The sequence below is a fragment of the Hipposideros armiger genome, unplaced genomic scaffold, assembly GCF_001890085.2.
Source record: "Hipposideros armiger isolate ML-2016 unplaced genomic scaffold, ASM189008v1 scaffold_355, whole genome shotgun sequence".
Classification (NCBI taxonomy): Eukaryota; Metazoa; Chordata; class Mammalia; order Chiroptera; family Hipposideridae; genus Hipposideros; species Hipposideros armiger.
In genome coordinates, this window is record NW_017731705.1 from 800,487 (window position 1) to 827,017 (window position 26,531).

Genomic DNA, 26,531 nt, shown 5'->3' on the forward strand with positions numbered 1-26,531 from the left:
ATTATGTAGTTTTATAATCCTAAAAGTAATACAAAATTTTTTTGGTTGATAGAACATAAAGAAAGAAATGCCACTTCGCAATTTTAAACTTAGAGTACTTGTGAAAATTAATGTTTTACCTCACAAAAATTCTACATGAAAACATTATTATTATTATTATTATTATTATTATTATTATTATTATTATTTTAAAGATTTTATTGGGGAATTGGGGCAGGGGAATAGACAAGTTGCTGTCCTTTTGTTTTTCAGTCTAGTTGTGGAGGACGTTGCTTCACTGGCCCATGTTGATATTATCATTGCGCTCTTCCCGGGTGAGGCAGATTGGTTGCTGTCCACTGGACGGCCACTCCTGCCTGCTCACACCAGCTGCCAGCCACTCACGGTAGCTACGGCGGCCCACTGCAGCCCCGCTGCAGCCTACACCATTGCCAGTGACTCACGCAGCCCAGCTCCAGGTCGACCTGTTGTTCACCATCTTAGCTACAGAGGGCACAGCATCACTGGCCCTCATGAGGGGTCCAAATCCGGGCCCTGCTGCTCAGAGCTGGCGTCCCAAGCCAGCTCTTAACCAATGCACCATTCGGCCAGCCCAAAAACATTATTTTTAATGCTATCCTGTTTTATCCATTAAAAAGCTTTTTGAGAACAAAACTCCATAGGAAAAAAATTCTAATAAGAATGTAGAGTAATATTTCATGAGGAAATACATAATTCTGATTTTAATATCCAGTAAGCTTTGATATAAGCTAAAAGTCCAGATTTCTATGGCACTGTCCACAGATTCAGCAGGTAAATGTGCTGTTAATCTGTTGCCTTAAAGGAAGGTGAGATTTTGACGCTACTTAATGAAAGGGCTTTATTTTTTAATTACATTTATTCAGGTAACATTGGTTAATAACATTATGTAATTTTTAGGAGTACAATATTATAAATCGACCTCTGTGTACTCTATTGTGTACTTCCACCCTAAGTCTAGTTTCCTTCTCTTACCATGTATTTGACCCCCTTTATAAACTATAAGAACTTTCAATTAAAATTGGGCTCTTCAAGTTATATGATAATAGATGAATCTAGACCATTGAAAAGTAGGCGCTATCTTCACCAGTAGCTTTCTGGCCATCACAGACCATTACCATCGTATCATTTTGTGAAGCATTCATAAACATGGTCCTGAAAAAACTGCCTTCAATTCATATGCTTTGCAAATTCTCCCTCAAAGTCCTGCCTGTTTCTTAATTTATACATCATTGTGACAACAGTATACTTTCAGTTTCTTAAATTCCTCTGTTTTATGTCTCCCCACAATCCAGCATAATACAAAGTAGCTTTCCCCCTTTAATATATTCCAGATTGTTGTATCCCCATGACCATAGACTCTGTAATCTGTGTTGGAGGTCTTAGTGGGAAGCATATAAGAACCAATGTCCTTATTAGTCACTAAAGTCAGACTTTTATCTCATTCCTATATATATTGTTTTGTTTCTAGGCTGATACTACTTCCTTTCACTTTTGCCTAGTTACTCCATCCATGAAAGAAGTAACTTGGATCACTTCCCCTGTCCCCTATATTCTTAGGAATCAGAACTTAATCCAATAATCAACAAGAAGAAGCAGAAGGCAAAGAAGGATAACATTAAATTTGTTTTTACTGCACAATATCACATAACCATGGTGAGGATGAGTTGGAGAAGAGCTAGCAGCAGATCATCAAATAAGATGCTGCAAAGGTTAGGATCAAAGATGCTGACCTGGATTAAAGTTTTACAGTAGGGCTGAAAAGCATGGTCAGAATTCAAAGCCATTTTCTTGGTAGGAGCAACTGTTAATAATTTATAATCATAGAATTATCAAATTTTCAAGACAGAAAGCAAGTTAGAGATCATCAAGCCCAACTTTCTCATTACAGAAATGAGAATACTATAATCCTTTAGAGGATTAGTGATTTGATTAGGAAATTGTGGAGGTAAGACTCCAAGCCCATCAAATTTTACTTATAAACATAAAACTGATTCGGGGTGGTGAACACACAATGTGATATATAGGTAATGTATTACAGAATTATACACTTGAAACCTATGTAATTTTACTAACCATTGTCACCCCAGTAAACTTTAATTAAAAAATAAACTGTGAAACCTTGGATTGGATAATTAACTTTTCCATGTCCATTTCACCACTAATATATCATGGAGATAATATCTGCCTTTGCAGATGCATGAGAAATGCCTAAATTGGGCCTAACTATGATGGGGCTAAATAAATATTATCTTCACTATATGATTACATCTTTAGTCTATACTTGTAATAAGCCATAATTCTTTTTTTTCTTTCTTTCTAGATATAGCTCTAAATATGCTTGAACAACTACTTCTTCTCACTCCAGGCATGCATTTGGCAGCACTCTGCTTGTTCAAAAATGAAAATTATAAATTACATCCAAGAGAAATCAGCAATCCCCTGGACATAGTGATTAACTCAGAGTTGAGTACAAGACCCATTTTAGACCAAGTGAAATCTATAAGACTCAATTCTGGGACATTGGTTGCTTCTCTCAGGAAGAGGGTGTAAGAATGGTGTGTAGCTGCCATCTTCCCAACATGAAATGAGAGTTCTTTGAGAAAGTGGAAAGAAGGAAATTGTGTCCTTGTAACAAGTCTGAGGCCAATTTAGACCTCTACCTTAAGCCAGATATAGGGATGATTTCCCAAGTATGTGAACTTAATACATTAAATATTGAATTATGCTAACTTAGATTGTGTTTTCTGTTACTTGCCGCTGAAACAAGCACATAAAACAGTGTCAAAAGGAAACATATTCTAACATTTAACTTCCACTAAGAAATAGTTAAAATAACTTTGATTCTCTAGGGAAAAAATGACAATGGAGATAAATTACCAGGATCTCTGTGAGAAAAAGCAGCCCCTCCAGGAGGGTTGAATAAATAAATTAGATTTGAGATAATAATTTAATTTAACTATGTTACAAAAGTATTTTAGAGATAATTCCATTAGCTGCATATTAAAGAATGCTTGATTCATAAAGTATGTTACAATCTGGAGCCACAAAAAACCAGGCAGTTATATTTCTCAAAATGACACTCCTACATGAGTTTAATTTACAAAAAACATATAAAGGCTTCAAGTACATTTATATAAACCGCATTTGCCTGGTGATATTCAATTACATTGAACTGAGTCACTTTTAACTTTACACTATTGCATTATTTAAATCTCATTTAAAGCAAATGAACCATAAAAAAAAATTTAAATTTGCTGTAAGTATAGAATCATGAGAAAGGGGTTGGGAGGTGAGGGAAACTTAGTAAACAGCTAATTTAATTAGAATAAGCTGTTTTTTGTATACCACTTGAAAAGAAAACAAAAATTCCATTTTCCAATATCATTAGTAAAAGAGCTTTTAGAGTCTCATAAAACAGTGCTTACTATTTGTCAACTTCTTTTGAAGGAGGCCAGTCATGGTCAGCTGATCTATAAATTTTTCCAAGGTAATCTGTACCAGAAAGGAGAGTCTTATGGTCCTCAATTATCCTAACATCATCAAATCTCATCTACTTTCTGATCCTAATTGATTGGACTGGAGCAAGGTGCACTGCCTAAATTGAATAGTTCAGATTCTTTCTTCCAAAAATTTGGAATTTCAGTAATGAGAGGCCAAGTTCCTCAGATAATAGCGAATGCATGATTTTTAGGTTGAATAGAGTGCAGCCTAGTGTTAGGCACATGGAAAGCCAATGCCATTTGCTTATTTTTTTTTGATAAATTGTATTTACTCAAGTTAGTTGAATTATTTTGTTCTTTTTGCAACAACGAAATACCTAAGTCTTCAAAAGAATTCAAATAACTTGTTTTACATGGAAATTCATATAAATTGAATTGGTGACCTTTAAAACTGAAAAAAAAATTGATTTCACTTCACATCTTATTTTTTAGTATATAAATCATTAGAAATCATATATAATTTGATGTGTTTATGATATGTTAGGGCTTGAACATAGGTAAATCATCCATTATTCCCTTAACTATTCAAGGCGAATAGTAGCACGAGCCATAAATACAAGAAATTCTCCAACAAAAAATATATTTGCAAAAAATTGAACTACCTTAGTGTCACAATAACTGATAATAAGTAATCTAAGTTCTCCATGCATAAATTAAGTAAACTTTTTTTAGAACTGGAACATGATACCTGGAAGAATTTTTCCAGCCCCTGAAAACTGCCTGCCATCTCTCAGCCTTCTCTCTAGGATTTATAACTTTGAATTGTAGACATAGTTAAAGACTGGACTACCCATCCTCCCCACTCTTAAGTTTTATTTTGATTTCTTGTCTCACTTGACACTAATCAGCAGCCAGATTGCATTGCTGTACTTCCCTCCATCCCTTTCTTTCTTGAAAAAATTATTTACTTAATGCTTACTATGCCACAGTGTATACAATGGTGAAAAACTTGTAGTTACTGTCAGCAAGAGCTTTTTTGGCAGAGTCAGATAAACCAAGAGGTAGTATATTGAATAAGCTGGATAAGCTTGAAAATAAAAAAAAAGGGGGGGATCATTGGAAGGGCATTTATCTCAGAAGAGAGTATATAAGAATCTTTCATGTAGAAGGAGGCAAGTGCTTAGTTAGACCTAAAAGAGGGAGAGAGGGATACCAGAGAGATGAATGTATACAACGGCCCAGAAGCAAAAGGGAATACATTAAGCAAGATTTCACAATCAAGTTAATAGGGGTGTGTGTGTGTGTGTGTGTGTGTGTGTGTGTGTGTGTGTGTGTGTGTGCTGTAGGAGGGGCTTGGTGTTGGCTATGGAGGGGGTGACAGATGAGGTTTCAGAACCAAACCAGAGGCAGCTCAGAAATGACTTTGCAAATCTTGCTAAGGACTTTCCACCATGCATAGAGGGCAAACAGACACCACTGAAGTGTGTTCAGCAAGGGGGTCAAAACAAAGTCAGTTCACTCTCTGGTTATGTGGAGAGAGATGGGCTTCAAACTGCCCCATAAAAAATATATTATTCTTCTAAGGTACCCTATATAAGTCTTGAAGTCTTACTCGGTAACATAATTGAAGAGGTACAATTTCCACAGACATAAGCTCATTGGAGCAACCATCTTTACATAGGAGAAAAGAAAGACTCAGAGGTGCGATGATATACAGCAGATAACCCACCAAGGTGGCATGAGAGATAGGAGCAAAAGTATAGCCATTTAATCCTAGATGAGAACTAATAAGCTAAGATTTTTAAAGACTTGGTATCTAAAAAACAAAAATTACCTGTCAATAATTTTTATTCTCTCAAATTGCTATATTAGATGATATTTGCAATATAATTGAAAGGGATCATATTTGTGTATGTAACCATTGGTCTGTAAATATAACATACAAGTATAAGAAGATATAGACACCAGGTCTAAATCAAACATCTTAATTTTGTTTCATTTGTGGTCACTGTGATTTCACATAAAACATTTTAAGGGTGCTGTTTCTGGGATTAAGTTTTACTTTCTTATCTATAAGATAAGAATATAATATCAATGCAGAAAACAATATACCAAGCTCTGTTTAACTGGAGGATCTTTATTTATTTATTTATTTTTTAGCTGAGCCATCCTGCCACCTGTTGGCAGCTCAGCGGCAACTCAGCTCAGGCCGGGCATCGAACCGCTGTTACTCAGAGCTCAAACTCTTGAGCGAGTTCTTAACCAACTGAGCCACTCAGCCAGCCTTGGAGGATCTTTATAAGAAAGAAAATTTGAATATTATGGTTAATAATAGAACATATAGGAAAAAGTTATTCTGTTAAGGGAGGTTGCACTTAATACTAAAAAATTTTAACTAAAGAACATTATTTGTTGTTTCTTTGCTTTGTGATTTCTGAAAAATATGAGAAAGTCAAACAAGGTATATAAGTCAAGAGGTACTGGAAGGGCATAGCGTTAATTTGTGTGGCTATTATTTTTCAAAGTTCTAGAATCAACTTTCAGACCTGAATACATCGGTTGCCTTTGTGGTCTACTGGATAGAATATAATTGTATTCTTCATAATATAATGAAATTTAATTTTATACTGAAAAGAAATGTAATTTAAAACATATGTTATATGCAGAGACGCACTGATCATAACTTTTTATTTTTATTTTTTTTGAGAGATGTGAGAGATGAGCTCTGAATATGACCCAGCTCTTACAGTACATGGAAAGGTGACTGTAAGCCTGAACAGCAGAGTGGGTGGGTAACTTGAGAACATTTCTCTGGGATTCTATTAAGAAGCAAAACATTGCTTCCTTTGTAGACACAATCAGGGCATCAGCAACTCTCTAAAGGATGAATGCCTGTGGGGCAGAGGTGCCAGGTGAGGAAATGAGATGGGAAGACGTTTTTAAAAATAACTTTCCCAAAGGCATTTGAAGTTGCTTCAGACAGCTCCCAAGCTATTAGGTTTGGTTCTGGGTCAATATTAGCTGCTTCCCTTTTTTGCTTAACTGATCAAAAGCAAAAAATACTTAGCCTTAACTATGTCCCATTAATGTTTTTCCACTTATGCCACAGTATGGATTTGTGTATTTTATTTAAGCAGATATCTGACAAGACAGGCTAGTGAAGAAGCAATTTGGAAAATGCCTTTTTGCAAATCTGAAATCAAACCGGCTTACTGTTTTATGTGAATCACGAAATATTTATAAACTGTTGAATATGAAAAATATCCCCAAGTTGGGTGGAGAGAATGATGGTGGTTGCAGGTGCAGGACATTTTCAGTTAATAACCTGTGTATATCAGAATATGCAGAAAAACAAAAACGTAGTAATATCTATAAGTACTAGCAAATTGAGCTGAATGTCATGAGTTTTAATGAATATGACACATGAGGTTTCTAATTAAATTTGAATTACACACAAAAATAATACTGAAAATATTCTACCTTTTTAAAAAAGTCATTATTGTCCATAGGTGTTCAAAATCCTTTGCAGAGGAATCAGGGTGATGTGTTTATTCCTCATGGAGCTCAGGGAGACATTTTTCTCTACCTGGTAAGGATGTTAACGAGACTCACCATGTTTACTTCTCCTCACTTAATTTCATGCTCAGTAGCCAAAACCACCTTCGTCTACATTTTGGTCCTTGTAGCTGGGATTCACCACATCCTCCTTTCTTTAAAACCCTCTGTCGGGCGCAACTGATCTCACAGATTCATTGCACACAAATTTTCAAATATGAAATACGTCTTTACTGTACTAAGTCACAAACATGACTGGCGATAGGTTACAGTAGAGGGGGAAGATACAGAAGCGATGAGTCACGATACTTAAGTTAACTGTTAGATACAGGTATTTGAAAATTTGTGTGCAATGAATCTGTGAGATCAGTTGCGCCAGTGCCAGACGGAGGGTTAAGTACTTTAACTCTATTTCAGGGCTCCTGGGGTGTGTATCTGTGTGTGTGTGTGTGTGTGTGTATGTTTAATGTTCTTGTTATATCTGAGCTTTTTATTGTGAATCTTTTCAAATTCACTTGGGTAGTAAGTGGGATATTAAAAAAAAAATCTAAACAAATAGAAGTTTCACAATACATTTCACGGAGTTTCACAGACCAGCCTCAAGTATGACTCAGCACATCTACAAATTTTTAAAATATTTCACATGTATTATAAAGTTCAGTGTTAAAAAAAAAGCAGGCTGGGAAAATACAACCACTAGCATGTTTTTCTGAAGTAAAACTAAACAGAAAAGGCTGAGTTTAAACATGTTTATTAAATTCAACTTTACCTAATAAATCTAAGCCTACCTTGAAATTGACAACCAGCCCATAATATGTGTGCCAAGTTAAGACAACTTTGAACTCAGTGTTACATTACAAAATAAAGTTTTAAACTTGTAACACATAAAAACACAAATATAAAATTTGGCTGGTTTCCTAGCTGCACCCCTAAACCAGAGCTAGTTAATTCACCTTAAACCTGCCTTCCTGGTTATTATTTTTATTTTATATTTTATTATATATATGTTGAAAATATAGAAATATATATGTTTATATGCTTATATTATATTATATATTGTATTGTATTGTATTGTATTGTATTGTATTGTATTGTATTGTATTGTATTATCTCTTCCTCAATCCAACAACTTTCTTTCTGTAGTCTCTAAGGCACTTTTATCCTCTCAACTTCTCCAACAAATAATAGTAAGAGCTACTACTTATGCAGGGCTTATTATGTGCTAGAAACTGTGCTAAACATTTTACTTGATTTTTCACATGCCATACTTTCAACAACACTAAAAAACTGTGAGGTTAATATTTTATTAAATTCCCTGTATGAGTGAAATAACCTGAAGTTTGGAATGGTTTCCTAACTTCCCTAAGACCATACAACTACTATGTGTGAGAACACCCATCCAAATCCAGGCCTGGCTGACATTCTGGGTCTAGTTCTTAGCATAGACTTTGGCACTTTTCTTACTTGAGGTCTGGCTATCAATGCCATTTCCTAAGTCTTGTTAAATTCTAATAAATGAATAAATAAATAAATAAATATTGATTCCTTAAAGATATGTGTTAAAGCTAAAAAACAACATCAAACCAAGTTATATCATGACAGGTCAGTGAATAATTCATGAATTATATTATTTGAACTTATAATTGTATCTCAGTTGTAAAATATAAATATTTAGCACATCTATTTTTAGGCTAAGCTTTCAACAGGTTGAGTGTCAAATGCATAGTCAATTGTCAGGATTAGTAATTTCCTCTACTATTGTTTTATTCCTAATGACCCTTTTCGTTGTTCATGTGTACTTTTTTCTTTTTTTTTCTTTTTTTTTTTAAGATTTTGTTGGGGAATAGGGGAAGGGGAGCAGACAGGTTGCTGTTCTTTTGTTCTTCAGTCTAGTTGTGGAGGACGTCGCTTCACTGGCCCATGTTGGTATTATCATTGTGCTATTCCCAGGTGAGGCAGTCACTTGTGGGCCATTGGATGGCTGCTCACGGCAGCTCACGGCAGCTCACAAAAGCTCATGCCAGCTGCCAGCTAGCCCCACTGCAGCCTACACCATTGGCGGCGACTCACAGCAGCCTAGATCCAGGTCAAGCTGTTGTTCACCATCTTAGCTTTAGAGGGCACAGCATCACTGGCCCTCATGTGGGTTCCGAACCAGGACCCTGCTGCTCAGAGCTGACATCCCAAGCCAACTCTTAACCAATGAGCCACTCGACCGGCCCTGTTCATGTTTAATTTTGTATGTTGCCTCCAACCACTTTGTCAAAGGTAGAAATTATATAAGTAAATCTTAAATAAGTCAAATGATACGAACTTAGATCAATCAGTTGGCTGCAAAGATCTCACATGGCGTGGAAGAAAGCATTACGTTTTTCTGATGCTGCAAGAAAAACAAGGGAATTCAATTCTTTGTGAGAAACTGGTCTCTTTCTCTGTCTCTCTTCATCTTTCTTGATAGCAGTTTCTTTAACTACCACCATCTTAACATTCCTCCATTCCAAAGCCTTTCCCTAGGCATGGAATATTTGTAAACTTTTTTTTTTAATTTTTTGGTCCAGTAAAAAGCTTAATAAGAGGAACCAAAATAGCAATATAGCAATCCTCCATTTATCACATGTTGACAGGGGTCAATTTGAGTTTCTGGGTGTGTTCTAGTTAAGACCATGGTAAATAGTCATTGCTGTGGTAAGGAATTCTTAGTTCAAATATTTTCAATTCATCCACATGCGCACAATAACAATAATAAAGGAAACTGATAAAGAGAAGTCAAGTAAGTATAGGAGGAAAAATTCCCAATACAGGAAGATCCTCCTGTTTTTCACTTTCTTCTTTACTGTGTGATTTCGATCAAGTTACTTAACCACTTTATGGTAATCTGGACAAGAGGAAAAATGAAATTACTGACCCTATAAAATTGTAAGAGGAATTCAAAGTAGACTAAAGCCTATAAAGTATTTAGTACAATGCCTGGCATGGGAAGTGCTCATTAAATATTAGCTTTGGGAAAATAAAAAACAATGTAGGAGGTGATTCATATATGCTAGGAGGCACTGAGGTCCAATCTTAGTGCTTTTATTTTTGGCTATAGTTTCTGTTAATAATTGTTATGTAACTATTTTTGCCGTTTTGTAGTGTAATGCTTACTTTGAGATTAATAGTCTCTTGCCTCACCTAACCGCCTTGAACCCCTGCCTCCACCATAAAAGGCTTTGGGTTATGAACGCTGCATCAATTTGCTGTTACTCCAACATTGCAATCTTCGAACTGCTACGCCTCAAATCCCACGTCTTAGAAAATGATGATAGTATCTGTAAAAAGCTTTGTCCAATACACACTCCCTGTCCTAAAATTCATGTGATGCATGTGTATCTTCCTTCTTGCAGGCCTGGGCAGGTGATAATTTGTAGGTGGATCACTGGACGCTAATGAATCAGAGCAAAACCACAGAATCCTGGGGCAACCCGTGAGCCCTATTTGGCACAAGACATCTCAGCTCTGCAGGTCATGCGTACTTCTGCCAAAATAGCCATGTCTCCACGTTAAATCAATTCTCTTTCATTATGTGTAGACCACATGCAAAAGCTTCCTTTTGCTGATGCTCCTGTCCCACATCTGGGGGAATATGGATCCTCCCTCTGTAACAGCCTGCCCCTGCTATACTGCTCATTTTCTGAGGACACACCCCACATGAACGCAGACATCATAAAATAATTGGGGGAAGTATTTTGTTGTTTGAAAAGTAATGACGCATTTTTGCAACGAAAAACATAGAAAAAATATGTCATGACTTTTCCGACAGCCCAATAGTTTGTCATATATCTTCCCTCTCCGCCTCCTCCCACCCCAACAAACAATTTATATGTAAATACTTGGAGCTAAGGCAGGCACAACTTGACTAAATTAAATGACAGTTAGTCCCCGAGGATCAGCATACGTTCTCCAGGACACTAAGGATTATGGTCTTTTTCCTCAACCGCTTGACAGGACAAAGGGCTGTTTGCATAATAGAAATCTAGTCTCAGTCCACCCATTTACATACATAGAAATAAAAGTTTGATTGGAGAGCATGTGGGCATGATCACTGTATGTACAGAAGGCTTTCGTTTTTTCTTCCTGTTTGGGCAACACTTATTAAAATATGTTCCCCCTTGGACATCTCCATTTGCATTCACTCCATCATTGAAACATCATAAATAGCAGACATTACGGATTCTTATATCTTTATTTATGTCATATATCTACATACAAGAACACTACATTAAATAAATAAAATCCTAATGCTTTTTAAGAGGAAAAGTACTATTTTGATGTTAAAGGAAAAATAAAACACATACGAATGTATCACTAGAAATTCAGGAAAAAATATTTTGTGGCAGTACACAACCTTCAAAAATAGTCATTTTAATTTTGATGGTTTTTCTGTTTGCCTCCACCTCATCAGGCAGAGAACATCATAAATCCTCTCTTAGGTGTTTGTTGATTTTATGATTTTTTACTAATAAGTATCATTTTTGACACATATGAACACAGATTTTCATCAAACAGATTTTTAGAGTAAGCCTGTATTTACAAATCTTAGACAACTTATTCTAAAAAGCTAGAACAAGCTTCCTGAAAGAGGACCACTGATAGAAATGAACCTTGGAGTAAAAAAAGCTACTGGAAATATAATTTTTGTAATTAGAAGGCTAATTTCAAATTGGAAATGATTCATATCTCTCCAGGGGCAATTTAGGTCACACATATGCTTCAAGGCCAGGAAGAGGGGTACCGTATTTCAAGTTTTTCAATCTTCTGATTCCATGCTTAATATGCTCTTAGAGCAATATAAAATATGCATACATGATTGATTCTTGGATTTCCATAAAAAAATTTAGGTGACTTTCTATATGCTGTGTTTAAAGAAGGATGTTGAAAATCTAAAGTGAAATTAAGCACATTACTTCACTGCAGGAGTATTGATTCTAATGATGGGTAATGTTACATAGAACGTATTTGACCAAGGAATCTTGCTTTTTCCCCTGTGGAGTATCTCCAAAAACTAACATTTTATAGAATCTGTTATTAAAACAACATTATAAGTTGGAATTTTGCATTCATTCTACTGAGTGATAATATTGCTACTGAGGCTGTCTGCTGAAGAAGTACCTGAATTCAAAATCCAGATTCACCCCTTTAATATTAAGAGTTAGAAATAAGAAAATAAGAATTTAAAAGCAACTCCCTATTATATTCAGCTGGAATGAGGTGAAAAATATGGGAGCGTTTTTTTTAAAAAATAACCAGTAACTAATTTTATTATGAAAAAGAGGGGAACATTTTGAATTTTCATTTGAGATATGGCTTTTCTATAATTAAGCACCATCCCAAATAACAGTGTGTATATTTTCAGCTGCTTGGTTCTGGGTTGTCCAGTGGTGTCCTTATTATTATTATTTTATTATTATTATTGTATTTTTTTATTATTATTAGTTTCAGGTATACAAAACAATGCAATAGTTATCCTTTTCACCCTTCACAAAGTGACAACCCCCCTACCCCCATCCACTGCGCCCCACCGCTGATATCATACATATCTATTGCAATTCCATTGACTCCATTTTATGGGGACATTTTAAGCAGCCCCATTTTCCTTTCTGAAAGAGGACCACTGATAGAAATACACCTTGGAGTTGAAAAAGCTACTGGAAATATAACTTCAAAGGGTGCTGTATCTGCTAGTTTCACCCTGTGCTTTTTGAGAAATTATTACAATACATCAATGCAAACTACATTATCCAGTAATCATCACAAATTTTAGCTAATAAATTATTAATGTAGTATAGACCATTAGTCAGCAGAGAATGCTTTATCCAATCTTCTCATTCTCTTCATTACCACTCCAAATAGTCTGATTAACTGTCAGTTACATACATAATTCTTGTTACAGTTTGTTTATTGCTTTTCAGCAAGCCAGTAATCCTAGTGGATGAAAATATTTTTCATTTGTTACAGTGACACGTGCTATAAAGTGGAAATATGAACAGCTGCAAGATCCCCTAGGCTCATATAAGATAACATATATATTTTTCAAGATTCCACCTGATTTTTTTAACTACTTCTTTAACTAAAATTAACTACAGGATTAGAATTTGGTTTCAGATATGCTTTTGCTGTAAGATGGCTAGAATTTCAGAAAAAAAATCAACATGGGCTTTGATGGTCATACCTCAAATTTGACATTTTTACAAATTCCTTCTAAGGAACTTATCCTCTAATACATTCTTAGATTAGCCTTTTCTAAACAGTAGTTCTTCAAGAGTTCTTAATTATTCTGTTTAGCTCAGCACAGGCACTATTTTTATCACCTTCCTCTGGGTGGGCATCTTGGCTGTAGATTACATTGCTTTGCCCTTAGAATGTTTCTGAATTTCTACATTCTTGCTTGAGCCATGGACCATCACTATAGAAGTAGCCACGTGGATAAACTAGAAGCATATAATGTCCATTTAAAAAGAGAGTTTTGTTTTTTTCCAGGGGATGGTGGGAGATCTTATTTTCATTTGTGCTGAGAAACTTAGAGTTTAAAATAAATGTTTATTATTTTAGATTGCTTGTATTTATGTATTTAGAGAAAAATTATCCCATATAAATATGTTATTAAACAATCAAGTTTGATGGGATTCCAAATAAAATCAATTTCAAATAATGACAAATGATATATGGTTCTATTAGTAGTAAGGTATGCTCTCATAGCAATAAAAATTATTTAAAATTTGATCTAGAAAAATTCTTATTATACCTCGGTAGTTACGAAAACTGGATATGAAAAAGTAGTAAGAAATCTCCTTATTTGTAAAGATTATAAAAATAAAAGAAAATACTAAATGCAGAAAAAAAATGCTCATTAGATACTGAAACCTTCTTATATTGACAATTTACGTTCTGTGAAACTTTCCCTAATGAATACAAACTGGCATTCTGCACCATGCATATGGTCCCTGAATATGTTTATCTGTTCTGCATGGTGAGTGATACAATCTAGTATTTACAAATTGAGAAATTTTATATATAAATCTTATTGACTACTTGTCCTTTGAGAAATCTGAAGTTCTGTCAACAGTGGGCTAGAATTCCCATACGGGAAGAATTGGCTTGGGGAAGCATGTGTTCTCTAAACCGTCTCCACCACTTTCAGTTTTCTTATATCCAGGCCATTTCATGCATGTACAGTACCTGCCTGGACCCGGTAGGCACTGCTGTTTGAAACTCTCATTGTAATAAAAAACATTCTATAATAATAATAAAAAATTATTTTGGATAGAGTCCAAATCGCATCACTTTTATACTGAATCGTATTTTATTTGCAAAGAGGAGTATGATAAATTTATAGTACATGATTAAATATCCATGTTCTAACATGCTTGCAAATAAATTCACAAGAATATTCCAGAATATAAAAAAAAATTAACTACGCTATATTAGTTTTTAAGTGTTATAATTAAAGGGTTTTCTAAATAATAATGAATCTTTTATTTTTAGAATGTAACAGGTAGGGGTACTCCCTTCACCTCAAGGTGAAATTTTGATTTTGTTAAAAGAAAGTTATTTACCAGTACAAATTTATACAGATACTCCTATTTATTTCTGTCACTGAAAAGGCCCAAATCCATTTTATTTGATGCTATAGTTCTCAGGAACAAGGAATATTAATCATTTCTAAACCAAGAAGTGTATAATTGTATAGTATATTTTAGATAGAATAACGTCAAAGTTTCCGAAATAATGATTAGCCAATCTATAATCCATGGTTTTTCTGAGAATGTTTTTTGACAGAAGTATGGTTAGTTGCTTCTCCCAAGCCTTTTATTTTTCCTTAGTCCCTCTGTTTTTATAGCTGGTTTACTGGTGGTTTCCAGGATTGATTTCTGTGCAGATGAACAGGTAGGCTGGGACTCAGGTCTGAAATGGTTATTAAGTAACTTCTATCAGAGCCTTATTGAGGCTTAATAGAAAACCCCTTTGAAATCAAGTGACCTGAGGGTCCTTCCTACTGCCAGCATTGGGTAGCTGTGTAATCTTGAGAAAGTTGCTTAACATCTCTGGACCTTTGTTTCCTAACTCAAAATAAGAAATGGCTGCATTATACAATTTTCTAAAGAGCAAAAGATTTCTTTGCTCTTTTAACTTTGCTGAGCATTAACTCAGTTTTAAAATTTAGAAGTGAGTTAGGAATTTTTTACATTATATAGAAAATAATTAAGACCCAAAAGCTTGGGTTTTTGTTTATTGAGGCTTCAAAAGCATTTAATAAATTAAAAATCTGCTCCAAAGTAATACATAAGATACAAAAATATTCAGTTAAATTATTAAATAACTTGTAGTTAATCTAGGCATTACATTTTGCTTAAAGTAGTCTTTTAAAAATATTTCAATGTTGACTTAAGGTACTTATTTAAAAATGCCTGGGAATTTCAGCAGTAAGAGACAAATCAATATCTGCTCTTATTTTTCATTTGCTATTTTTTGGGGGAGGAAAAAAGGTGCTAAGTTTTACGTGTGTGATGGGTATACAAACTTACATAAAGATCAAATGAAGTTGATGGCATCATAGACATTCATAGAAAAATAGGCCAAGCGAAATCTAACATAATTATTATATTATAGTTCCATAACAAAAACTAAATGAAAGCATGCAAGGACTCTTTAATGGGCATGTTAACTTGTACCATGTAACTGTGACTCTAGCTATCTCTTTTCCCATTGTGTATGCTAACAGGATTAGCTAGTATTAGACCCCCATCCACAAGAAGTGTGATATGCAGTGTGACCTGCAAATCTCCCTTGGGATTCAAAGGGGCTAAGTTGAGCCATGCATGATTTCAAAGCAATTCTCAGCACAATTATCTGCTTGACCTGCAAGATGAACAAGCATATCATTTAATTAATTGCCAAGCTCTTGTGAACAGTGCTGTTCATTTTTCTAGTAATCGAATGATGATATGCCCTTGCTGATTCTTATGGGAATCACCAGAATTGCACATTAACTGGTCTGATGGTCCTTTCCACATTGCCATCAAACACTACTTTCAATCCTGGCATGAATGATTCTTTTATAGGAGTCCCATAAAAGCATCCCAAAGACGGCATTAACAGTAGCTATTTCCTTAACAGCGGTGATAAATATTTTTTGATCAGATAAAGTCATAATATAAAAACATTTTCTTCTCCATTTATTTATGGGGTACAGATGGAAGCCATGTCTTTAGAATTGTAAAAGTATTTAGCAATTTAAAGGCTAACCATATCTATGGTGTGGTGAAGACTAATCTAAAAAGGAGAGCGCTGATGAAACAAATACATTCATTTATTCAGCAAAAATGTAGTGAAGAGTTTCAATGTCATGTGGGCGTGTAGTGAGAAGAGGGAAGGGAATGTATGCATTATCAGAGAAAATAGAACATAAATCTTGCATTGAAATTACTCTGATGTAAAAATTCTATTACTGTATATATTTATTCTACATGCTCCATTAGAAATTTATTTTATGAAGAAACAGATGAAGGAGTAATAGCCAGCCAGAACAAGAACAAAAAAAATCCTCAAAATATTTGGCTATAGAATTTGTTTACTGGATACTCCTCTCCTCTCTCTCTCTCTCTTGCTCTGTTTTTCTCATTTTCTTAGTGTTTATATTTCTATTTGCCAACTTGAGTGCCTGTTGTGTTTTCAACTATGAGATCAGCTTTTAAACTATAATAACTAACCAAAGCTTCAATGAGTTAAACAGTTGAAATATCCATTTCTATTTCCAATTTATTGTGATTCAAGATTCAATTTATCACTTGAATTTCCTGATACAGCATAAAAAGAAGTCAATGAAATGGTGTGTGGGAGCAGTCTTTTAGTCATTGTAACAAGATATAGTTCTAATTGCAATGGTGTGTTTGTGTGTGTGAGTATATATATATATATATATATATATATATATATATATATTATATATATTATATATATATATATATTTTTTTTTCTCTGAGAAGTTAGCTGATGAGGGTCCAGCTTTGTGTCATGGAATAAGATTAGGCTCTGATATATCTTTAAAGAAAAAAGAGAATGAATCCTTTACTACATAAATAATAAAAATTAGATTTTCCTTTGTCTCCTTGTGTGAACTTTTTTCAGAAAAAACTAGGTAATTGACAATTATTTTCAAATGGTTGCCTCAGATGCTCTTCAATGAGATCAGGATTTTTTTATCTCAGTACTATCAATATTCTGTTCTGGATAATTATTTGTTGTAGGGGCATGATCTGTGAATATAGAGTGTTTTAGCATCATTCTTAACCTCTACCCACTAGTTGCCAGTAGCAACTACCTCCCCAGTTATAACAACCAAAAAATGCCTCCAGACATTACCAAATGTCCCCTGGGGAGGTGGGGGCAAAATCAACCCTGTGGAGAACATCTTCAGATTAATACTCTGAAATGAGAAACTTTGGCCAGCTCTCCCCATTCCCAATACACACCCAAACATACAATTATGGAAGGGAAGGCATGTTTTCGCTTGCAGGGAGAGCAAATGGTAATGTCCTCCAGACAAGGAAGAGATAATCAGGGGAAAAAAATAAAGTAATACATAGCTCTGGGTATATTATATACATCATCATTTTAAATCATTCCCAGAATGTGGGTACCCATGGGATGGAGAAAAGGGGGGAGCCTGGGTCAGTAATTGAAGAAAATACACTTTTATAGAAAATTATATGATATTTTTGACACTGATGAAAAGCAGACCCAGTTCTTTTTTCAAGTTTTAACTCAGAATGAGTCCATCCAAAGGGGACACACTGTCACATTTAATGCATCTGTTTAACATACTCACATAGCTTGCTTAACGATTCTAAATTAGTCAATTATTTTTCTTAAATTACCATCGTTTTATGGGTCCTAGTTCAAAGCTTAGTGTCTGGGTAAATTCCCGTAACTTTTAAAAGGTATAATTAAACTCAAAAATGTTTTTTTCAATTCCAAATAACAAATAATTTGCTACCATACCATTTTACATCTAATGCAATAGATAAAAGTTTGAGTAAAGGGAAAGATAAAATACATTTTTGCTATTTAATAATTCTTTGAAGCAATGTTTTCCAAGCTAAAGTGAAAAACTATAAGGACTCATTTAAACTGCAAATAAACATTAACAGATCTTACAATTATTCTAATTATGCAATTTCAATGATCTACTTTTATGGAAATAAGATGATATTTCTCAGAGATGAGGACACAGGGTAGAAAATGTCCTCAGGTATGTACATTAATACTGTTCAAGTGTATAGAATTTTATCCATTAACTCCTGTTCTGCATGATTAAAAACATCTTGCTTATACAATGGAAGCTGACTATAATTGTGGACACTTGATAGTGTGGGAAATAGTCCTTAAATGGAGAGTTGGAGTTTACACTGGGTGTATTGTGCCTTGCCTTCCTCACGAATTCTTTTTTTCCCTCTTCACTATATTCACTATATGCTTTTCCTGTGATATCTACTTTTCTTCTAATCTCTTCTTTCTTATTATAATCACCATGTTATTTTCTAATTGTTATTGCTTTTCGCCTGTTTCCCAGGGAAAATCGCAGAAATGCTGCATGTGTGATATAAATAAAAAGAACAGTTTCTCTCATCAGATATGTGAACTTGGCCAATTAATTAACTTCCTGAAGTCTCAGCTTTTTTCATGTGTAAAGTGAAGTTACCTAATATGATTAGCATATTTTTAGTCAAACAGTAGACCCCCCATAAAGAATAAATATTTTTCTTCTCTAGGCTGAAAATTCAAGAGCATTGTCCTCCTTTGGGAGAAGTGTATTATAGTATGCACAAAATAAAATACTGAGGAAATCTAATATAACATAAAATGGCTTTTATTATAAATTTAGGGTTAGGTATAATTTACTGTGGGTTTTAATTCTCTCCTTTGGATTACCTTGTCTCTTAAAATGATTGCATCTATTGATTGTAAAAGACCTTTAAAAAAAAAAGAGACCATAAGGACCTATTCCCATTTTTATCATCAACATAAATCCCTAGGTTTTCTAAAAATGTGTTGGGCATTAAGCTTTATGTTTATAAACACAATATGATTATATTATATATTTGAATGGAATATAGACATACAAAATACTTTATATGTCTGGCAAATATTTTAAAATATTCAAGATAAATGATTTCATTTAAAAATGAAAAGTGTTTTTAGAACAGTTAGGGTTTTCTAAGATTTGGAAGCTGTTGCTGTTAGCTAGATTTTCCTTCTGGTACTCAGTATGTCACAGTTATTATCAATCAGCAGACTATTCTAGGAATTAGTGACCAAATCATTCAGAGACATGTTATACAAATGATTTGTTTGATACCTGCCTACTGACCTTCCTGGTCCATTTTGCACAAAAGCCAAGTTTCTTTAAACTTTAAATTCAATTCCCTTGGATAGCACACACTCAGAAACCATGAAGCAAGGGACACAAAAGGAGCGGGAGATGCCCGAGGATCAGAGACCATTTATCAGAACAGGGAAAAATATATTTCTACAACATCTGAATTGTACCTGAAAAATCTAGATTTCCCTCTTCTTTTTTTTTTTTAAACTTTTCCTTCAACCCCACAGTCATTGTTGATGAGCAGCAATATTTATCTTATTCCAGTAAAAGCCAGAAGGAAACTGTCCAGCTGCATTCTCAGTGTCTCCATATGCAAATATAAAGAATCTGATCTATCTTCTGATACTTGAGACCCAAAGGCAGCAACAGGATCATTCTGGGACCAATTCCCTCTCCTGAATGACTTCAGTGAGTAGGAATATGCATGAACAGCAGTGGGCCAAATGACTGATGACATGGGACTCATCCATATTTATCTCCCAGGATTGGACAAACATCCTATTGATTAATACAGGTCATTACACAACATGTTAACAATCCAGTACCAACCAGTTCAAAAGGAAATTTGAAATTAGTGATGGATCTACTTGCATGTCTGTGCCTGGGGCACAAGATGGGTAGTCAAACATTACTCTATTTTGACATCATTACACTCTCCTCTCATTGAATGCCAATCAGTCTTACAGAGAAGACTCCAAAAGATGGGAAATACAGAGCTATCTAGTTAAAGGAATATTTTAAATGTTGTAAGTCTGTTCAAATAGTCAATATATTTTTGATAGAAAATCGTTTCTGGGGAAAAAAAATATATAGACACACACACACACACACACACACACACACACTAGACACACACACACACACACACACATATTCACACTAATACACAAAAACTCACAACATACCAGCAAAATAATGTTAATACATTTACTACTAGGAAGAGAGACGTTTAATTTAAAATGTTCCAAAAATGTCCTTGTTGAATTCTAGGACAAAGTATCTATGTATCTTACATGTATATGATTATAAGTATAAAAGAAGAATTTTACTAAGGTAATTTTAAAAAGAAAACAAGCAAAACAAAAGAAAGATAAAAATAAAATCCAGATGAAAAAAATCAATTTAAAAATCCAGATTAGTTACTGGGATAATCAGTTTTGAAATTCTCACTCAGTACACATAAAAAAAAAAAAAAAAAGTCTTGACCATTTTTTTAACAACAAAAACAACAAGTTTTGAAAACGCCAAAATGTGTCTTACATTTGTGGAATCTTACATTTGTGGAAAGTGGAATCTTAACTACTTTCCAAGAGCAATGTTTGAGACGCGTATCAGAGTGAAACAGAGCTTTGCTTTCTTCAACCATTCCCATGCTTTCAAGGTTTGTGTAGCTTGATTTTTGCAGTTGCAGAGACTGGCAGTTAATCTAAGCCCAGGCCCTGACATGCCTGGAGGCGCTCAGCTGCAAAGTCCACCTCATGCAGGGTAACAGCGCTATGCTTTATTTGGTTTTGGAAATCAAACCAAAAGGAGACTATGCAGCAGCTATTTGATAGGGGATTGAGTTCTCAAGTGACATTAAAATCATCCTGTAATCCGGAGGTGACTCTGACATAAAGAGCCCACTTTAAAACACTCATAGTGTAAGTTATTCATCCACATGTGTGCTGTACTCTGTAACCCTGGAGGAGCCCATATTTATTTCAACAATGTAGTCATTGATCCAAATATTTTTGTAATTTCTTTTCTGAAATTGTCCTTAGACCCCATTGCATTTCGATGTCTATTCATTCTTGTATATACTAACTCATCCATTTGGCAATTAGTTATTGAACTCGACTATGTTCTAGGTATGGTTCTAACTGCTGGTGACAGCTGCAAATGAAAGGGAAGGATGGAACATCTGCCATTCAGGAATTTACATCTTAGTATGAGGAGAGGCAAAAATAAATAAGTAAATCACAGGGCATGCCAGAGGACAGAACGTGCTAAAGATAAAATAAAGCTGGGAAGGAGGAAATGGAGGGCTTGGATGGGAAGAAGAGGTTTCTGCAAAAGCTTCACAGTCAGGGTGTCATTTGAGCAAAGATGTAAAGGTGGTAAGGCAATGAGCCATGTAGATATCTTAGGAAAGGACATTCCAGACAGAAGGAACAACATGTGCAAAACTACCTTTTATGGCATATTTGAGGTACATTTGAATGCGGAAATAGAAACAAAATTTAGTGATTCTTTTTGGGTAATAAATTGTCCCAGTAAATCAAATCATTATGTTGTATACTTTAAATTTATACAGTGCTATATGTCAATTATATCTGAATAAAACTGGAAAAATATTTCTCCAAACATACACATATAATCATACACACATACACAATATACACATATAACATATAAAAGTTTTGTGATATTGAAATTGCCAATTGCTGCACTCTAGTTTTTCTTCAGTGTCTAGAAGCTCTCTCCTTTACAGCAATCCTATGATTCTCTCCACTTTCAATCCCTTTTGCTGCATGTATAGAACCAATACACATGAATTAGAAAATTCTAACTCACTCTCAATTTCTTGGAGTTTCTTCTCCACCTCCTTGCCTTAACTGAAACTTGGCTGACCTCTGGAGACACCACTATGCTGGCAGCATTCTCAAGCACTTTATATTTATTTCCTAGTTCTCTAGATATATCATGGCTATGGGTTGGTTCCTCCACTTTCCAAATCATGACTTCCTTGCTCTCTTGTTAAAAGCAAAACAAAACATATCTGCTTCTAATTAACCATGCACTCTTCCTCTTATTTTCTGCCATTTCCAGCCTCTCTATTGCTACCCTTTATTAAAATCTGGCAGTGGCTCCTAGACTTCCATGAACCACCAATTAACCATCCTCGCTATTCAGGGTGTTTTCAGTATCTAAGTACTCTGAGCTCTCAGGTCTTTAATCACCTCGTTGCTGGAGAATTTCTCCTGTTCCACCTCTCGGACATACTAACTGTCACATGAAGGTACTTAACATTGCTCCCTAATTAAAATCACAGATTGAAGCACTGCTTTCTCTTCTTTCAATTTGCTTGTAAAACAACTGATATTTTATCCTCATCAAAGCCTCCACTGCCTGCTTCACCTCATTCAAACCACCATTTCTATCCTTCATTGACTTTTCTTAATATTTAGCATAACAGCAAAAGACACCGTCAACAAAACAAAGAGGGAACTAACCAAATGGGAGAAAATATTTGCAAACAACACCTCCAATAAGGGATTAATATCCAAAATATATAAAGATCTTGTACAACGCAATGATAAAAAAACAAACTATCCAATTAAAAAAATGGTCAGAGGACCTGAACAGACACTTCTCCCAAGAAAACATACAAACAGCTAACAGATATATGAAAAAATGCTCAACATCACTAGCTATTAGGGGACTCCAAATCAAAACCACAATGAGGTACCACCTCATACCTGTTAGTATTAACAAGTGTTGGAGAGGTTGTGGAGAAAAAGGAACCCTCATACACTGCTAACGGGAATGTTAATTGGTAAAGCCTTATGGAAAACAGGATCCTCAAAAAATTGATAATAGAATTACCATAGGATCCAGCAATCTGCCTTCTGGGTATCTACCCAAAAAGTCTGAAAACACTTATCTGTAAAGATACATGTAGCCCTGTGTTCACTGTAGCATTATTCATGGTGGCTAAGACATGGAAACAAACAAAGTGTCCTTCAGTAGATAACTGGATAAAAAAGATGTGGTACATATATACAATGGAATATTACTTGGCCTTAAGAAAAGATGAAATACTGCCATTTGTGCAACATGGATGGATCCTGAGATTATCATGCTAAGGAAAATAAGTCAGACAGAAAAAGTCAAGAATGATATGACTTCACTCATATGTAGGATATAAAACTGAAAGCAACAAAGGAACAAGACAAACAAAGAAACAAAAACTCATAGACACAGACAACAGTTTAGTGAATACCAGAGCATAAGGGGGAAAGGGGGTGGTAGAAGAGAGTTAAGGGGTCAAATACAGAGGGTGCCAAATAATGTATACATATTTTAAGAAAGGAAAATCTATTAAAATTGTAATATTCAATATATACTGATAACAAAAGATGAATACAAGTCATGTTTGACTTCTGCAACTACAAGAGGTGCTAAAAATGGTTACCATCAGTGTTCAGACACTTCTGATTACGGTGAACTACTGCATGAGCAACGTTGACCAAATTGCCCACATTTTTTTGTATACATTTTTTTGGCACCTCTGGTATATGGTGATGGAAGGGGAACTGACTCTGGGTGGCGAGCATACATTGTGATATAAAGATGATGTAATATAGAGTTGTACACTTGAAACCTATTATATATAATTTTACTAACCATCATCACCCCAATATTTTAATTTAAAAAAGTAAAATAAAAATGAATTAAACTTAAAAGGCAGAATGAAAATTATAATTAATAAATATAAAAATTATAAATATTAAAAAAAGAGAGAACCATGTTAAATGTAAATGGATTAAATGTTCCAATCAAAACACATAGGGTAGTTAAATGGATAAGAAAACAAGACCCATACGTATGCTGTCTACAAGAGATCCACCTAAGATTAAAAGACACACATAGACTTAAAGTAAAGGGATAATGAAACATACTTCATGTGAATGGAAACAAACTAACTAAAACCTGGGGTAGCAATACATTTATCAGACAAAATAGGCTTTAAAATGAAGATGATAATAAGAGACAAAGAAGGACATTACATAATGATAAAGTGATCAATCCAACCAGAGGGTATAACCCTAATCAGCATATATGTACCCAACACAGGTGCACCTAAATATATAAAGCAAATATTGAGCAACATAAAGAGAGAGATTGACAGTAATACAATAATAGTAGGGGACTTTAATACCCCAGTGATGCCAATGTACAGATCTTCCATACAGAAAATTAACAAGCAAACAGCAGCCTTAAATTACACACTAGACGAGATGGAATTAATAGATATTTTTAGAGGATTTCACCCCAAAACAGCAGAATATACATTCTTTCAACTGCACATGAAACATTTTCCAAGATAGACTCCATGTTAGGCCACACACAAGTCTCAATAAATTTAAGAAGATTGAAATCATATCAAGCATCTTCTCTGATTACAGTGCTATAAAACTAGTAATCAATCAAAAAATGAAAAAGAAAACCTAAAAGACACACAAATATTGGGAGGCTAACTAATATGCTACTAAACAATGAATAGGTTAACAATGAAATCAAGGAAGAAATCAAAAGATATGTTGAGACAATGGAAATAAAAACACAATGACCCCAAATATATTAAACACAGCAAACGCAGTCCTAAAAAGGAAATTCATAGCAATGTAGGCCTACTTGAAGAAACATGAAAAATCTCAAGTAAACAGTCTAACTTTATACTTAAGTGAACTGGAAAAAGAACAGCAAACAAAGCCCAAAATGAGTAAAAGGAAGGAAATAAAGATCGGAGCAGAAATAAAAAAGATAGAGACTCAAAAAATAATACAAAAGATCAATGAAACTAAGAGCTAGTTTTTTGACACGATAAACAAAATTGATTAGCTTTTAACCAGACTCATCAAGAACAGAAGAGAATCCAAATACATAAAATCAGAAATCAAAGAGAAGTGAAAACAGATATAACAGAAATATAAAAATTTTAAGAAACTACTACAAGCAATTATATGCCAACAATTTGGAAAATCTGGGAGAAATGGATAAATTTATAGATGCATGCAATCTTCCAAGGCTGAATCAAAACAGAAAATCTGAACTGACAGATTACTACTAATAAAATTGAATCAGTACTCAACAAGCTCCAAACAAACTAAAGTCCTGGACCACATGGCTTCATAGGTAAATTTTACCAAACATTCAAAGAAGAAGTAACACTTATTCTTCTCTAACTATTCCCAAAAATTCAACAGGAGGGAAGGCTGCCACCGTTACCCTCATTCCAAAACCAGACAAAGGCATGTATATTTGCCAGTATCCCTGATGAACATAGATGCCAAAATCCTCAAGGGTTATTAGTAAACCAAATTCAACAATACATTAAAAAAGATCAAGTGGGATTTATTCCCACAATGCAAGGTTGGTTCAACATATGCAAAACAATTAAGGTGATGTATCACATAAACAAAATAGATGTAGAAAAATTATTTGACAAAATTCACCATCATTTATAAATGATAAAAACTTAGCAAAATGGAAATAGAACATAGCTTAACATAATGAAGGCCATATGTGACACACCCACAGCTGATATTATATTCAATGGGGTAAAATAAAAAGCATTCTCCTTAAGACCAGGAACAAGGATGTCCACTCTCACTACCTTTATTCAACATAGTACTGGAAGTGCTAGCCAAAGGAATCAGACAAGAAAAAGATATAAAAGGCATCCAAATTGTGAAAGAAGTACAACTATAATTACTTGCAGATGACAGGATACTATATGTAGAGAACCCCAAAGATTCCACCAAAAAACTCTTAGAACTTATAAATTTAGTAAAGTAGCAGGATACACAATTAATATTCAGAAATGGGTTGCATTTTTATACACTAATAATGAACTATCAGGAAGAGAAACTAGGAAAACAATCCCATTTACAATTGCATTAAAAAAATTCCAAGAATAAATTTAACTGAGGAAGTAAAAGACCTGTACTTGGAAAATTATAAAACATTGAAGAGAGAAACTGAAGAAGATACAAATAAATGGAAACATATACCATGCTCATGGAGAAGAAGAATTAATATAGTTAAAATGTCCATACTACCCAAAGCAATCCATAGATTTATTGCAAACTCTATCAAAATGCCAATGGCATTTTTCACAGAACTAGAACAAGTAATCCTAAAATTTATGTAGAACCATAAAAGATCCCGAATAGCCACAGCAATCTCGAGATAGAAGAACAAAGTTGGGGGTACCACACTACCTGATATCAAACTATACTACAAGGCCATAATAATCAAAACAGCATGATACTGGCATGAAAACAGATACATAGACCAATGGAATAAACTAGAGAGCCCAGAAATAAACC

The 26,531-nt window shown here is 34.4% G+C and overlaps 1 protein-coding gene across 6 annotated transcripts in view; it reads right to left on the reverse strand.

Moving 5' to 3' along the window:
• ROBO1 (roundabout guidance receptor 1) overlaps positions 1–26,531 on the reverse strand; it is a 1,209,462-nt gene that overhangs the window by 629,201 nt on the left and 553,730 nt on the right. The window lies entirely within an intron of this gene.